This window comes from Micropterus dolomieu, linkage group LG23, assembly GCF_021292245.1.
Source record: "Micropterus dolomieu isolate WLL.071019.BEF.003 ecotype Adirondacks linkage group LG23, ASM2129224v1, whole genome shotgun sequence".
Taxonomy (NCBI): domain Eukaryota; kingdom Metazoa; phylum Chordata; class Actinopteri; order Centrarchiformes; family Centrarchidae; genus Micropterus; species Micropterus dolomieu.
The window spans coordinates 27,942,596-27,960,164 of NC_060172.1; the positions used below are offsets into that span (position 1 = coordinate 27,942,596).

A 17,569-nucleotide genomic window follows, 5' to 3' on the forward strand; every position below is an offset into this window, starting at 1 on the left:
CCCCCCCCCCCCCCCCCCCCCCCCCCCCCCCCCCCCCCCACACACACACACACACACACACACACACACACACGCGCGCGCGCGCGCGCCAGCAGAGCGAGAGGTCGCGCCATCGCAGTGGAGACGGTGAAGTTACGTGAACTACTCGAGCTGTCTACAACTACCTCGTTACTGTAAGTTTGTGCACTTAAACCTTTGCGAGTAAAAATAAATACTATATCAGTACACCTGTGAGTAAGGTAAACATGTAGAAAGGGTTAATTTAATCATCTCTGTCCTCACTCTAGCTAACGTTATAGACTGGTCTGTAGTCTTAAAATTTGGCACATTGTTGTAAATTCAGCTGCTGGCTGAGAGAAACCAGCCACTCCTCCTTCAACCAGGTAACGTTACCTGCAGGCAGTGAATAACAGCAGAGAGGAGGAGAGACTAATATTTTAAATACAGCTAAATGTTGTTTCTAGAGCAACAACATTAATGTTCACAACAGCAAAGTCATTATATATAAGCTCATAACATCAGTCTGTATCAAAGTCTAATCCTATAAGTAATTTAAAAACAACCAGGCAGTTAATATGGACACTTCAATATTTGTTTATTAATCGCAAGTCATTTGTCACCTCACTATATTACAATGTTATTGCACATGGAATATTTTCCTCATACAGGCCTACCTCATGCCCATTGGATCTCGTCTTACCAAATAACAGTCACCAAATAATAGTATCGATAAAGATATCTGATCATTAAGTAGTATCAATATCAATAAAAATTAACGATCCCCATCCTTACTGTTAGGCAAACAACAGGACAACTATCTTATCAACAGTTTACTGGGCCATCTTGTTTAATACTTTAGAGACGTGTCCAACCTCTCGAGGTTCTTTATAGAGGACGGCGTGTTGGAGGTGCTTTTCTCTTTCGTTAGCGCCGCTCTGTGCCGTCACTTTCATATGGGCTTGCTTGTATCCTTTGCCAGCATCCAATCACAAGTGACGAGTACTAGCCACAGCACAGTAGGCAGGACTTGTCAAAACTGTGGCGGGGGGGGAAAAAATGTAATTCAAACTGAGCGAATGAGACGACAAGAAAGCACTCTGAGTGACAGGAGGCGGGGCTGTGTGGGCCCTGCAGCGGTGAGTGTATCAGCATGCTGTCGGGGAGATGAGAAGCACATTTTCAGGATTGATACTGTGGGAAATGAATATTAAAACCGTGTGAAATATTCAGAATCGATATGTATCAAAAAAATCTATACTTTTGACAACACTATAGGGTAAATAGTAGGTAACCAACCGAAGGAACCTCTTGTTTGGTTTTCTTCATGTTTTCTTACTCTCTGTAGCCAGTCTGACAGACATGTCAAACAAATATTTGTGTTGGACTCAAAGGAAGCCACTTTCTCTGCATGAGCCGTTCCACCTGTCCTGATGTTGCTCCTACGAACTCCGTTACAGATGATTCTAACACGGTCAGTTATTTTCTCTATATAGTTATCTACTGGCACATCTTCTCTTTCTTGTATGCAACACTTCACCCAGTCTTGTTTAATTACAGACATCAACCTTCTTGGGCTGGACAATATTAAACAATCTAATATGATAATATTGTTTTCACAATAAAAAGAACAATTAGTGTTGGGTAATATAATCAGGCTGAAAACATCATTACTAATGTGATTTGTTGTGCAGGTATTAGGCATTACATTGTTAATTTCAGTACTCAGCTAGAAGAGGCAAGGCAGGTTTATTTGTGTAGCACATTTCAACAACAAGGCAATTCAAAGTGCTGTGCATAAAAGCAACATAAAAATACATTTAGATTCAATTAAAAAGTGTTAAATAGAAAAAGAAGTCTTCAGCCTTGATTTAAAGCTAGATATTTAGCTAGAAGAGTCAAATATCTTTAAGAAACAAACAACTGTAGTACAGTCTTTACCAGGAGAAAAAGATGACCTATCATGACATTGTATTACATTGTATTTTGTATTGTATTATAACCAAAGTTGTCTTTTGTCAAAGTGCTCTTTTTAAAACGCACTATTCTGGGGAAATTTGGTAGCGAGCCCTGGATGACCTCCTTTAAACAGCAGATGCTGGAGATGGTTTATTCTTTGTCTTGGGACCTTATGCAGCATTTGACATATTTGATCATGCAGCTCTAATTGACCGCCTTAAGCACTGGGTTGTTTATCCGGCTCAGCAATGACCTGGCCCGACAGCCCGTGTGACGTAGCAAGATTAGTGGGTTATGGAGAACTTTGATTTGAGGGTCTCACTTGAGGGCTGTTTCATATTGTAACAAGTCTCTACACAAAAATTTCTCCGGAGCAGTTTATGTTCAGGCTGTCAGACTTGTCAAACTTTTCATGAGTCGATGAGGATCTCATGGTCTTATGTTAAGATAATTACAGTGGCTGGGCAGAAAGCAAAAGAATGTAGCTAGGACACCTTTACTTTCATCAATGGTGTAATATAAGAGATGTTATAACATCACCATCGGCTATAGAAATAGGCAGATATGATGGTCTGCCTGAAGAGGAAAGGCTTAGTTTGATATATGATTTAGATGATAACGAAGATTATGTCCATTCATGTTTTGCTGCTCATTACAATAAAGCAATAAACAATACAATAAAGACTACCTTACTGTATGGAACATGGGGCAGAAGACAAAGGTCTTTGTTTGCATTGTGTAAGAAGTTATGTAATTGTCTGACAGGGTTCACCCCCCCAATATTGTTGGAAACTTGTACGTGCATGACACAAAAACATAACTACATAACACATTAGAACGAGGGACACATACAGTGGAGGAGGATGCGGAGATTTAGCACAAAATGACTTTGATAGACGCTAGTTTTTACCCACCTTTTTATTACAGTATCTAACACTGTTTTGACCCGTTTTCCCCTCAGAAGCATATCTTGTAAAATTGCTTCCTGTTTTTGAATGTTTCAAATTCAGTCGTTTGTTTATCTTGAGAGAAACACTTGGATGTATCTGTCCGTGTTGCATGTGCTTGGCTGTTTGTTACAAATGCTGCCTTTTTGAAGTAACGTTTCTACAGCTCAACTATAATCTCAACTCACTTTGAGGATATTTCTGCCATTTTGAAGATACAGTATGCTGACCACAGAATGTTGAACCTGCTTTGTGAGATAGCGTTAGCTCTCTCAATGTATAACATTGGACAATGCTTTATCTTTTTCAGCAGTTATCCCTTTTTAGGGTCTCTCAGGGCTCAATTCTAGCCCCAGTCTTTTATTCTCATCGCATGCTCCACTTGGCATCATCATGAATCAACGGCACCGAGTACAGTCAGTGGCAGACATGACAGCTGCACAGGACATGGTAACCCACTTGTGGTAGTGTTGTGATCAGAGCCAAAGTTGAGGTCACAGCAGGTGTTTTCTGTCTGCTGTCAAGGACAGAAATGCCTGTCCACACACACACACACACACACACACACACACACACACACACACCTTCATCTTGTAATCAATGTATGGACAGTATCTGCCAAGGTTTTGACTGTTCCCAGATGTGGAAATACCAGCACTAAAATATCAAATTTCTGCATTGCTTAGTCAGTCTTGGATGTCAGGATTTGACTGCTCATTACCCAAGCGTGGCTCATTTGGGCCCCAGGCTACGTTGTGTTTTCTCTATATGCACATGAACACTGCATAAAGGCTTCAAGCATCTCCTTTCAAGATTTTCCACAGTCTAGCCTGAAAAGATGATCAGGCTTTAGCTTTCAGGAAACATCACAGTATGGAACAGACAACTCAGTATCATCTTGTAAAACACGTAGCTAGTCTGTAAATATCTGTTTTGTGATATGTGCAGATTACATACTTGTCTTTATCTTTTACATCTGTGATATATTTGGCATCTAAAGCTAAAATCTTTTTTTTACCTTTACATCTAACTTTTTGCCTGTTTCGGTTAACCTTTTTGTTTACATTGTTGTGAACTCAGTGAAAAGCTCTAGCCAGATACTGTAAACAAGCCTAAATTGTGTGCATTGTAATATCCACGGCAATAAAACGTTGGTCACAGATCAACACTGGGAGCTCTGAGGGAATGAGAGTACAAGGCTAACGGTTATACAGTACAGTGCGCAAATTTGGATAGTAGCAGCACTAAATAAGTAGGTCTTGACATTGGACTTTAATAATGAGTGGTCTGAATTGCTGCAATCGGTGCCTGTTTCCAAAAGGGATGGCACCCCCTGAGTGAGTGGGTAGGAGGATGGCTTGGTTTTTCTTTTGAGTTTCGAAAATAACTAGGACTGAGAAGGAGCAGAGAGCTGGGCCAGGTTTACAGATCAGGTAAATGTGTGATGTACTGAGGGGCAAGTTATAATTATTTTTAGAAAGTATATTTGGGCTTTGAAGACACGGGTTCTGGTACTCATAGCCAATGAAGCCAAGTCTGCAGTAGGTCAGGGTCGTGCAATCGTGTTTTCTGGTTCATGAGTTTCCAGGCTACTGAGTTCAGAATGAGTCGGGTGTGTTATTTGAGAGTGAATGGGATAGCCTCGGAGTACGGAGCACTGCAGTAAACCGTTCCGGGAAACAAAAGCATGGACCGGTTTTCTAGGTCAGTTAAAGGAGAGGAAATTACTAGTCCTGGAGGTATTTCAGAGGTGGAAAGAAGCTTTTAAAGATATTTCCTTGATGTGTTCACCAAAGGAAAGTTCTGTATCAGAACCAATTCACCAGAGTTTAACAGATTTATTTGGGGCAGCTATCTAGTCAACTAAATCAAGAAAAGAAAATCAGCTGTATGCTGGACGTAAAAAGTGTCATTTAACTTTGCTTTTGATACAAAGCTGGAAATGGAACCCAGATTCACCCTTGCTGGTCCATCTGTGCTCATACACACTCAAAGTTTAAAAGGCTTTTATGTCAATGAGGAAATGAAAGTGAAAAACAGGTTATCCATGCAGATTTTTAGGCTGGCATTAATTAGTTACCTTGAAGCTGTAAAAAATAAAATTAAAAAAAAAAGTCATGAAGAAATGTATTTAAAGCTTGTGTTTTAGATTGAATGGGCCAGCATTTAAGGATTAGAGGATTGAGATAAGCATATTGCTTTGTGGGAGGAAGGGCTAGAGAAAGCACATGCACACTAAGATAGCACTGGATTGTGCTTGGCATTTAATACAGTCAGGGAGTGTTACTGCACATTCTGTAAAGGCTCTTGTTACCTACTAGTCTTCTTCTATTTTCTAAATAGTTTAGTGTGCATTCACCACATTAACTGCAGGTGACCTTGAATTCAAAATCGGTTTGAACATTTGTTGAAGTACTTAGTTAATGCCATGAAATGTAACTATTAGTAAGATAGCAACAAAACTAAGAGTCTACAGCCATGCTAGTGCTTCCATGTAGAATAAATTACATCCTGCTGGTGGCGCTAGAGGAAAAGTCAATGGATCCAAACAGTGGTGGACAGTACTTAAGTACAAATTCAAATTTGAGGTACTTGTACTTAACTTGAGTATTTTCTTTTAATGCCATTTCTACTTTTACTCCACTACATCTCAGAGGGAAATATACTTTTTACTTCACTACATTTATCTACATTTACAAATTAAGATTTTTACACACAAAACATATGAAATCTAACATGAGTTTCTAAAATATGTTACTGAACACTATGATCGTTCAAGACATTTTTCATGTACTAGTAGTACTTTTTACTTTTGATACGTAAGTATTTCTTAAAGCAGATACTTTTATACTTTGACTCAAGTAGACATTTTATTTAAAGACTTCTACTGTTAGTGGAGTAATTTTTAACAAGGGTATCTGTACTTTTACTAAGTACAGGGCTTGTATACTTACATACATAGGATACATCGTCTGGGAACCATGAACGTGTGCAAAATGTTGTGCCAATCAATCTTGTAGATGTACATGTATTTCATAGGTAAGTGAAAATCTGACCTGCTAGTGGCGCTGCATGAGAGGTCAGGGGATCAACGAAGTTAATAGGATTCAGTGCTCTGGATTTCATAGCAATCCATCCCTCCATTGTCATGACATTTCATTCTAGATCAAAGTGGTACACCGGCAGCCACTGCCATCCCTAGGGCCATGCCACTAGCATGGCTAAAAACAAAGTTAACACTGAGATGTTTCTAGACAGAGCACACTCTATACCCTAGGCATCACATACTTTGTCGTGTAAATCCAGTGTACCAATTACCCATCTCTGTAACATCAAGTGTCCCAGAAATGTCTGCTTCTCGCTCACCCTGAGGGCCACTCGGTCTTCACTTGGACCCCAATACGCCACATTTGTGTTTAAAATCCCCCTATCGCCACAGGAGGGAGGCTAGATAATCCAAGTGAAACTCGAACATTAGGCCAATAACAAGGCATTTTGTTTAGAGTCATATCTGACCACAACAAAGTTCTGCAGTGTGTAACACCAAGATCCAGAATGTGGGTTATGATCTTGAGGCTGATCTCTGATAAGTAGGTGAGTGTGTTTCTCTACCTCCAGCCTCTCTTTCCTCTGTCTTTTTTTTCTGCCCTACCCCCACCCCACTCCCCCTCAGAAGGTCTGTGGAGTCACATCTCATGTATACAGTGTCGCGGCACATTTACCTATTTCATGGTGGGATTTGACATGTCTGCTCTGATGAAATGAGAAGCGATTGAGGCTGTCACAGGTACCATGCTGAACCTTGCTTTGACAAGGACGTCAGATGGCCAGATCGCCAGGATTGCACAATCTCCGGGAGTGAACGTTTCATGGAATATCTGAGATTTTCAGCACACAGCCATGTGCTCAAAATTCAGGAACCTCAATCTCCAAAATGCCTGAGCAGTTCAAGGTCTTCTGAACAGAACAGATGGCCGTTTGTGTTACTAAAATTTGAAGGTGGATTTTGCATCAATCATTTTGACCTTGTTCGAAGACTTGAAGCCCAATTAAGCCCCTTGTCACAAGAATTTTAAATGTCTTATAGATTCTCTGTGCCTTTTTAAGGAAACAAAGCTTTACTAAAATAGGGCTTCATTTTTTTTTTCCTCCACTCACCATACATGTCATTATGTTCCCCAGTGTCACAATATGATTCATGTGCAGGGCGAGAACAACTTGAAAGCAGAGCAGGCACAGTCTTTTCGCACCTTAACATCCCATATTTTGTGAAAATGGCAACCACGGGTAAAAAGATATCTGTACCCTGCAATCATATCAATCAAGGGCGGGAAGTGATTTTTTTTTTTTTATTAGGAGCAGCCTATTGTATTGGCCCTAGTTTCAACGGGATTATTTTTTATTTTCTGAGTACAGAGAAGATTACCCAACTGCAATCAAATTCATGACTAAATATACATTAGAGCAAATCGTTGCAGGAAGACATTTTTCACCGTTTTTTCTTCTTTGAGAATTACAAATTAGTGGTCGACTGATGTGGGTTTTTCAATGGCCGATGCCGATATTTATAGAGCAGGCCAGCAGATGGCAGATATAAAATCCAATCTTAAAACAAAGTCATATATAATTCCATTATTCCATGCAGAGTACAATTTAATACAAGTTATTTTAGCCAATAACAACATGTTGTTTTAGATGGAATTTGTATTAATTAATGAAACAGAAAAATAAATTGGGTTATGCTGTAGATTTCAGACTAGTGTTTAAGGAAGAGCAAGGTACAGTTTGTCAGAAGTGACGTCATTCAAATGGATTTTGATTAGATGTGCATCATTTAGGATGATATATTAGCCTTGTGAGTGCAGGTATCAGCCAAGACCCATTAATCGGGCGACTGATTAATCGGTCTATCACTAATAGGACAAACACTTAACGAGAGTTTACTAGGCCATCTTGTTTAATGCTTTAGTGATGTTAAAATGGGAGCTCTCACCAACCTCCTGAAATTCTTCATGGAGGTCGGTCCTTCAGGCACAAGATTTGTTGTGTTAGCACCTTTCGTTAGCACTGCTCTGTAGCATTACTTACATATTGGCTTGCTTGTGTCCTTTGCCTTTCAGTGGTCGCGAATGAGACAAGTGGCAAGAAAAACAAGGCACTGTGTGTGTGTGTGTGTGTGTGTGTGTGTGTCCGTCCACTCGCTGTTGGAGAGAAGAGAGAGCGAGGAAGGCCAGCTGGTACAATGTATCAATGCGTTTGAAACAGTTTCAAATAATCAAGTCGATGCGTATCGAAAAATCTATATTTTTAACAACACTAGTAGACAGAGCCCAATTTTAACGCAGAGCTGACGCCAGACTAATTTTAGATTAAAGGCCAAATTTCTGTCAGATCTGTGATCATTTGACGTGCTATTTGACAAGGTTCCAAACAATCAACAAGACGTCAAACATTTTGATCCGCTATCTTAAGAGTTGATTTCAAAGTCTGGAGTCTCAACGTATGTAGCACTTCCTGAATATTACCCGTCAACATAATCCACACAGCAATTACGTTCCCTTCAAAGCATATCAGGCATTTAGTAGTACATGAAAATAGTTGCTAGGAGATAGGGTTGCAGATAATGAAAACTATTCTTCTGTACTTTGAATGTGAGCCACTTGTGTTCATTTCCCCAAGAACAGAATAACGTATTTTGGATTTTAAAAATGCATCATGTTTTCACTGTCTTAACATGATTGCATAAACATGTTCACTGCTACATATCCTTTATTTGTTTGCCCCTTTCTGATTCAAGGCCAATTATATTTGTGGGAAAAAATGTTAAGTGTGACACAGTGAAGTGCTAAAACATGTTTATGCCTCTGAGCTGAAGAAGCGGTTGAACACTGAAGATAATTAGAGTTGGTATGGGATTCACAGCTCAGTGCAAGCCTCATACAGGTTACACTCCCAGCAGGGAAAGGTGAACAGCACACAAGAAGTGAAGCGAGAGAGAATAATTGACAACCAGAGAGCAAGATGGATTAGTAATTAAGACATTAATCAAATCTTTGACTAATCATTACAATTCCCAGAGTGTGGAGTTCAGAAGAGCCAGGTTGAATGGATACACTGCCTCCAGATAGTGGTCCGTATCATCACCACACCAGCTAATCAGAATGTTATATCTGATCTGCGGTGTACTGTCAGAAAAAAGACATCACAACATATATCACACGTAACATTTCTGCACAATAAACTGAGGAAACTGCTCTCTTGCAGTAAAGGGGCACTAAATCAAACTTGTCAAATCAGTCAGCTAATGTAGATACGCAAGATGTGTACATCATGTTTCAGCCAAGTAAGAACACTGGACAACTAGAAGGGCACTCAGAGCGCGGACCTCCGGCAAGGCCACTAGTCCAGTATTTCATGATATGCAAATATGCAAGTGCAACCACTATGTGTCTGAATATATTTCCAAAACTATTAGAATTATAGTATTTCAAAATATGGTTGTGCCGAGCTGAAGCCTCCTCATCTCAGCTCACAATTGACCTATCTCGCAATGTTAACGAAAATGAAAAATTATATGAACGCGTATGCATTCTTCCTTGGAAAATAAAAAATAAACTCCAGCTCTGTTGAGTAAAACTGAATGAAAAATAAAATGTGATGACATTATTAAAATGGGATCTAATAACTAAATGTTTAGAATTTAATGAACACATTAATTTAAGATAAAAGGCTGCATTAATATTCTATCAGATTAGACACAACCTTCCTGCCATTATCAGAGAACCAGACAGTCGTTTTTTACTGTCTAGACTCATTTAGCACCGTCTGCTGTACATCCTACCTTAACTGCCACCATATCATCCGTTCCTATCATTTTCCTCATTTCCTTTCATTCTCATCATTTTCTCAATACTTCAGCCCTGCTATTGGCTGCTCCTCTCCACCACTCCTCTTCCACTGAGACGCACAATCACATATGAGCAAAGGAGACATGTTTGTGTGCGTGACATGCTTGTTCTTCCTCTTGTTTTATCAACCCTATTTTTATCTGTTTGTGCTGTTCTTTTCCTGCGAAGCACTGCTGTCACAATCCTACAGTATTTACTGAAAGTGTTCAGTAATTAACCTCGACTTGAGAACATTAGAGACCCATTTAGTTATGGCATATAGGACAGTCATTTCTACTTCATTAAACACAGAGATTGCTTTACCTAATTCATTTCAGTTTAATAGGTTCTGCACTGCATGTGGCAGAAAATACCAGGTATATGGGATTCAAGTTATACAAGAATATCAAAAAATTTTGCATTCATGTGTGTTACGCAACAACTAAGGTGACTCCATTAAATGTAACCTGACTTGACTTCTTCTTTAAAACTTCTCCACATCAGTGATCAGTGACCAGGTCAGTGGTTCTTCACTCTCCTCGTTTACTCCTCTCACAGAGAGCGAAGTATCAGAACTCTTGACCCATAGCCGTCCAACTACATGCCCACTGGACCCGATTCCTACGAATCTCCTCCAGCCACATCTCCTACCGTGGTCCCGACAATCACTCACGTGATAAATACTTCTCTGGCTTCAGGAACCTTCCCGACCACTTTCAAAAGGGCTCGGATTACACCCTTGCTCAGAAAGCCCTCACTTGACCCAACTCAAGTTGAGAACTATCGACCAGTGTCTCTTCTACCATTTTTATCCAAAACTATTGAACGGGCAGTATTCAAACAGGTCTCAGAATTCCTCTCAGGGAATGGCCTCCTAGATCCATATCAGTCTGGTTTTAAGAGTGCCCACTCTACTGAAACGGCTCTTCTGTCTGTAACAGAAGCCCTAAGTTCAGCTAAAGCTGCAGCCCAATCCTCGGTTCTTATCCTGCTTGACCTATCAGCTGCCTTTGACACAGTCAACCACAGGATCCTGCTATCCACTCTCTCAGCGATGGGCTTCTCGAGTAAAGCACTCCTGTGGTTCGAATCCTACCTCTCGGGGCGTTCCTACAATGTTTTGTGGCAAGGACAATTATCCTCCTCCCACTGCCTCTCCACAGGGGTACCCCAAGGCTCAGTGCTAGGGCCCCTCCTCTTCTCAATTTACACCACCTCACTGAGGCCGATCATTCGCTCGCACAGCTTCTCTTACCACTGCTACGCAGACGATAGCAACTCTACCTATCCTTCCCGCCAGGCGATCCCACCGTCTCGGCGCGGATCATGGACTGTCTCTTGGACATATCTGCATGGATGAAGGCTTGCCACCTTCAACTAAACCTCTCTAAGACTGAACTCTTGGTCATTCCAGCCAAGCTATCTATCCACCATAACATCAAACTACAAATTGACTCCTCAACCATCACTCCAACCAGGGTGGTGAGAAATTTGGGTGTCATGATTGATGACCAGCTGTCCTTTTCAGACCATGTTGCTGCTGTCTCTCAGTCATGCCGCTTTTCTCTATACAACATAAGGAAAATCAGGCCCTACCTCACTCAGTACGCCACCCAGCTTCTGGTACAAACCATGGTTATCTCTTGCATCGACTATTGCAATGCCCTCCTAGCAGCTCTCCCAGCTTGTGCGGTGAAACCCTTACAAATGGTTCAGAATGCAGCAGCGCGTCTGATCAGCCCAAAAGGACTCATATCACTCCATTACTCAGTGACCTCCACTGGCTTCCCGTGGCCTCCAGAATCAAATTCAAGTCACTAATGCTTGCATACAGAGTGACTACTGGGTCTGCACCCATCTAACTAAACTCCATAATACAAACTTACGTTCCTTCTCGGCCGCTACGCTCCTCCAACGAACGCCACCTGGCTCTGCCATCCCTTCACACAAAGCAGTCTCAGCCCCGGCTATTCTCATCTGTGACACCACGATGGTGGAACGAGCTACCACACACCATCAGAGCAGGGGTGTCCCTCTCTAACTTCAAGAAGCTCTTGAAAACTCATCTCTTCCGAGAACACTTCCTCTTATAACACCTCTAACTCTTAACCTCTAACATGCACTTCCTGTGCTCTTCTTCTTCTATCCCCTACAATTATCTTGTTTTGATTGCACTTTTTGTACTCTTACTTCCTTCCCTAGGTATTTACCCCATTGATGTGATATGTACTATGAGCTCTTACTAGTATTTATTGCTGATCTTACTAGGATGTATTGTCAGTTATTTGATGCTCTGTTAATGCTTGTATGTTGTTCCTCAAATGTAAGTCGCTTTGGATAAAAGTGTCTGCCAAATGAGTAAATGTACAGTGGATAGAAAAAGTCTACACACCCCTGTTAAAATGCCAGGTACTTATGATGTAAAATAATGAGACAAAGATAAATCATGTCTAGGGATGGGGATCGAGACCTGGTTCTAAAATTTCTCAAAAGCCGAAAATCAATAAGGTTCGAGCTTATCGATACTGCTATCGAGACGTGCGGGTCCTATGATGTAACGTTATGTCTCGAGCGTCAATTCGGTTTTATTTTGCAACGCAATGGATAAGAAAATCATAAGAAAACCTGCTCTCTCTCAGCTCCTACACACACACACACACACACACACACACAAACACACACACACACACACACCGGTAGCAGAGCGAGAGGCGTCGACGTCGCGGTGGAATAACGTTATGGTGAGGGTTAAGTTAGCTCCAAACTACTGTAACGTTAGTTAATGACAGCTACGCTTGTTACTGTAAGTACATGCGATAAAACCTTCGCAAGTAAAAAGACTAAGCCAAATGTTAAAAACAAGCTGAATAGAAAGCTGTCTGTCTGGAGCACAGACTGGTCTGTAGTCTTAAAAACTCAGCTGCTGTCTGAGACAAACCAGCAGCCCCTCGTTCTACCTGGTAACGTTACCTGCAGCCAGCAAGAGAGGAGGAGGGACTGATACAGACTGATGGTATTCTTTCTAAACATCACTCACTACTTGTGACGTCAGATAAAACTATTGAGTTACTTTGCTGTTTTAGCTGTATTTAAAATATTAAATTAAAAACAACCAGGCAGTTAATATGTACACTTTAATATATATTTATTTATTGCAAGTGATATGTCATCTCAAAACATAACGTTATTGCACAGTGAATATTTTCCTCATACTGTGCAGGCCTACCTCATGCCTGTTGGGTCTGGTCTTACCAATTAACCATCACTAAATAATAGTAAAGTATCGATAGTGGTATCGATAAAGAATCAGATCGTTAAGCAGTCTCAATAAGAGTATCAATATCAATAAAAATTAACGATCCCCATCCCTAATCATGTCAGAACTTTTTCCACCTTTAATGTGACCTATAATGTGAACAATTCAATAGAAAAACAAACTGAAATCTTCGAAGGGGAAAAATGAAAAATAAAAACCTTACAATAACCTGGTTGCATAAGTGTGCACACCCTCTGTGTTCAGAATTAACCAATCACATTCAAACTCGGGTTAACTAGAAGTCATTACACACCTGACACCATTTAAAGTGACTCTGATTAATCACAAATAAAGTTCAGCTGTTCTACTAGGATTTTCCTGATATTTTCTTAGTTGCATCTCTGAGCAAAAGCCATGGTCCGCAGAGAGCTTTCAAAACATCAGAGAGATCTCACTGTTAAAAGACATAAGTCAGGAGACGGGTACAAAAGAATTTCCAAAGTATTAGATAAACCCTGGAACACAGTGAAGACAGTCATCACCAAGTGAAGAAAATATGGCACAACTGTGACTTTACCAAGAACTGGACGTCCCTCCAAAATTGATGAAAAGACGAAAAGAAAAGTGGTAAAGGAGGATTCCAAGAGGCCTACAGCAACATTAAAGGAACTGCAGGAATTTCTGGCAAGTACTGGCTGTGTGGTACATGTGGCAACTATCTCCCGTATTCTTCATATGAATGGGCTATGGGGTAGGGTGGCAAGATGGAAGCCTTTTCTTACAAAGAAAAACATCAAAGCACAGCTGAAGTTTGCAAAGACAAACATCAAGTCCCCCAAAAGCATGTGGGAAAATGTGTTATGGTCTGATGAAACCAAGGTAAAACCTTTTGGCCATATTTCGAAAAGGTATGTTTGGCGCAAATACAACACTGCACATCACCCAAGGAACAGCATACCCACAGTGAAGCATGGTGGTGGCAGCATCGTGCTTTGGGGCTGTTTTTCTTCAGCTGGAACCTGGTCTGGTAGAACAAAGACTGGGCCTTCTGACATCCTACAGGCCTGAGCCCGGCCTGTTGAATTCCCAAAAGCCTGAATTGGAGTTATTTCAAACAAAGGACTATAAAACAGGTGCCAAATAGTGACACCTAGGTGCCAAATAGTGACTCAGACCCAAAAGTAGAGCCATTATTGGCTGCGCTTGTAATGTTGCAGGTCGCCCCGGTAACGCAGCCAGAGCGTCCCCCTCAGGTATAAGTAGACCTGAGCACAGCCAGCACATTGTCTTTTCCACAACTGCGCAAGCGGCGATAGGAGACACAACTTTCTCAGTGCTGAACTTTCTTTGTTCCCGAATGCAGACTTTACTCGCTGGAAGAGCTACTCTGTTTTCTTCTTTTTCTATCTCTTATTATTTTTGTTCTTTGTTCAACACAATTTTGGATCCCTAAGGAAACCATTATACACAAGATAACTTTTCATGCATGCAGAAGAAGACAGATAAACCCCTTGCTTAACAGAGAGATCACCTCCGTGTATGTTGCGTTTTTTCAGATTTTGAGAAAGGAGAGGCTGGGTTCAAATCAAAATTAACAAAAAGATTTAATTACAAAAATTAGTGAATAAAGAGATGGCATTACAGAACAAACAAATAACACTGCAGTGTACTGAAAAGTTGGTCCTCCTTTTCAGATTTACAGCTCAGTCAAGTCCTAACAGACTGAGCTAAAGCCACCTCCAGCAGTGGACTGAAAAGCTGCTTCTCCTCCGAGATCCTCAGCTTACAGTCCTGATTCTCACAAAATAAATTGTTAATATCCTCCAGGTATGTGGGCGGGTCCATTTTCCTCCAAAAGGCTTAGGTCCATAGCCATCGGTCGTTTGGTTAACTTCTTCGTCACCCAATTAGGAAGTGTGTACCTTACTGTTCTATGTTGCTTTTGGTCAAACAAAAGAGCGCCAATCCCGGACGTGAAACCCCACTTCAATCTAAACTAATCATAGAGAACAACAGGGCTTGTCTACAAAATGGTTGACACCCTATCTTAAGTGTCAATGAAACAGTCAAAACAAAACAGTCCTTCTGGCACTAAACAAAGAGGTGTCAGTTTTCTTCACAATACAAAGAGGATACAAACAATGGTTTAATCAACATTCTAATGCAATTGCCTGGCCTAAAATCCTACAGTTTTACATTTGAAGAAAAACACTGGAATACATTAAGTTTGTAACTTTTTAAAATTCAACAATCCCTCCTTTCACACCATTTATTGGTGTGAAATCACTATTAGACTTAGCAAATCTACAATTATGTCATTGAAATGTCAGAAGTTGTAAAATCAAATAATGATTTAAGCAAAGAAATCATCTTCCTCTTCTCTGACCTCACTATCTGACTCTTCGTCTTGCATGGGTTGAGCAATCTTCCTGGATCTTGTAAATCTTTTGTGAAATTTGTACTGTTTGGTGGGATAAATTATGTGTGCAGTATTAATGGGCTGAATGGGGGCTGTGGTTGACCTATTTTCTGGAGATGAGACTATAGGATTATTGTTATAACTAGAGAAATGATTACGGCTAAAGTTGATATTGTTCTCTTTATCCCACAAAACTCTGGGTGCCTAAATTTATTCCCTCCCTTGAATTCCATTTTTGTCTTACTGGTGAAACTGTGATTCAAAACAAATGAGGTAAATGTGGAAGGAAAAAGAAAACAAACAAAAAATAAAATATAAATGAAACTACCAGAGTCAACATTTCTGGATCTGCTGTTTATAATCCTAATTCATAATGCCAATCAAAAATCTATTGTTCACAGCGTGGCCAAATCAGTTCTAACCTCCTCCTCTTGATTGAGAGTGGGTGTGCAATGTGTAAGGTGGTGTTCTCTTGGTTGCATGGTTTGTTTGTGGTTATTTTGAATCCCTCTTCTTCTGTCCTCTTCCTCAGTCTCTGTCTTTCACTTCCCAGCATGGTGGCTTCCTCCCTGAGCCTGAAGGCTCCATCTCCAGTGCACTCATTATCTCTACACATTTGTCCTTGATCCGGAGAAGGAAGGATGCACAGGGCTTGTCACTGGCGTTCCGGTGCCGCCACTTCCTGTTCTGCTTGTTTCCAGTATGCTCTGGGTCTTGCTTATCATTTGCTGTGCATTTTGGGCCACAGCCAGAACCTCTGATATCACCTCATTCAGTTTTCGGTTTGCATCAGGAACTTCATCAACTTCCAGGACTCCTCCTGTTACCTGCATTAAGGGGGCTTGTACAGGTGGAGGGGGTAGAGAGCCTGGGTTGAGACAGCATGTATGGTAGGGGAGCATTGGGAATCACTGAATGTAGTCTAAGGTCCTTAAACTCATTCTGCTCTTCCTTGGTGGTGTCCGAGTTGGCCTCTTCTGGGATGACATGCTTCACGTACATCAACAACTGAGAGACACGTGCCATACGTTTTGCAGCCTTGTCAAAGGCTCTTTTTGTTGATCCAAATCTTGGTTCTCCTTTCCTCTCCCATTTTGTTTGCGCTTTGGATGCTTCTCTTCTTTCCTATCCTACTATCCGTGTACTGTATGTTCCTGTGGGACATGGGTCTGTATCTCCTGGGATCAATTTTCTGTCCTGCCAATCCATCCAAATTTTTTCCAGCTTCTTTTTTTTTTTCGTCTGTTTTTCTTTTCTGTGGCTGTCTCAATTTTCTGGAAAATCTTATTCTTCTAGTCTTCTGTTGAAATGCTTGAGGATGGCTGCGGGGGCTGTTTGTCGGCCATTTTGCTAATTTGTCTATCCCTGACTTCTACAAATCAGTTTGTGTCTTATTCTTTGGGTTTTGGGTGTGTATACTAAAAATGAAATAATATAACAGAACAACAAAACAAACTCTAACCCTAAGGGGGGACTCTAACCCCTCAACACATGGACAAACAATACTTAGGGACTCTCACCCTAAGGGGGACTCTAACTTCAATTCAATTCAGTTTTATTTATATAGCGCCAAATCACAACAACAGTTATCTCACAGCGCTTTTCATAAAAGAGCAGGTCTAGACCATACTCTATGATGATATTTACAGAAGCCCAACAGTTCCCACCAAGAGCAAGCACTAGGCGACAGAGGCAAGGAAAAACTTCCTTTTAAGAGGCAGAAACCTCGAGCAGAACCATGGCTCAGGGTGGGCGGCCATCTGCCTCGACGAGAGAGAGAGAGAGCTATAGACTAAATGAAAAATGGTACAGATATTTATAATAGTGTTAATGGTAACCATCGTAATGTTAATGATTATAATAACAATAAGACTAGCAACAATAGTCGTTGCAGCAGAGGGTGTCGAGCAGGAACACGGGGGCAGCAGGTGACCCGCAGCCACAGATCCAGACTCCACAGCTCCAGAGCCAGAAAACCTGCAGGAAGTGATAGGAGAGAGACGAGAAAGCACAAGACTACCAGAAAGGGGAGAAGTTGTGTTAGTAACATGCAATAATGGGATGAGGTTGCATACAGAGGGAGAGAAAGTAGAGGAGAGAGGAG

At 41.0% G+C, this 17,569-nt stretch overlaps 1 protein-coding gene across 1 annotated transcript in view; it reads left to right on the forward strand.

The window, feature by feature from the left end:
- The window catches only part of LOC123963692 (gamma-aminobutyric acid receptor subunit alpha-3-like), a 129,814-nt gene that overhangs the window by 96,340 nt on the left and 15,905 nt on the right, over positions 1 to 17,569 (forward strand). The gene's annotated exons all lie outside the window — the stretch shown is intronic.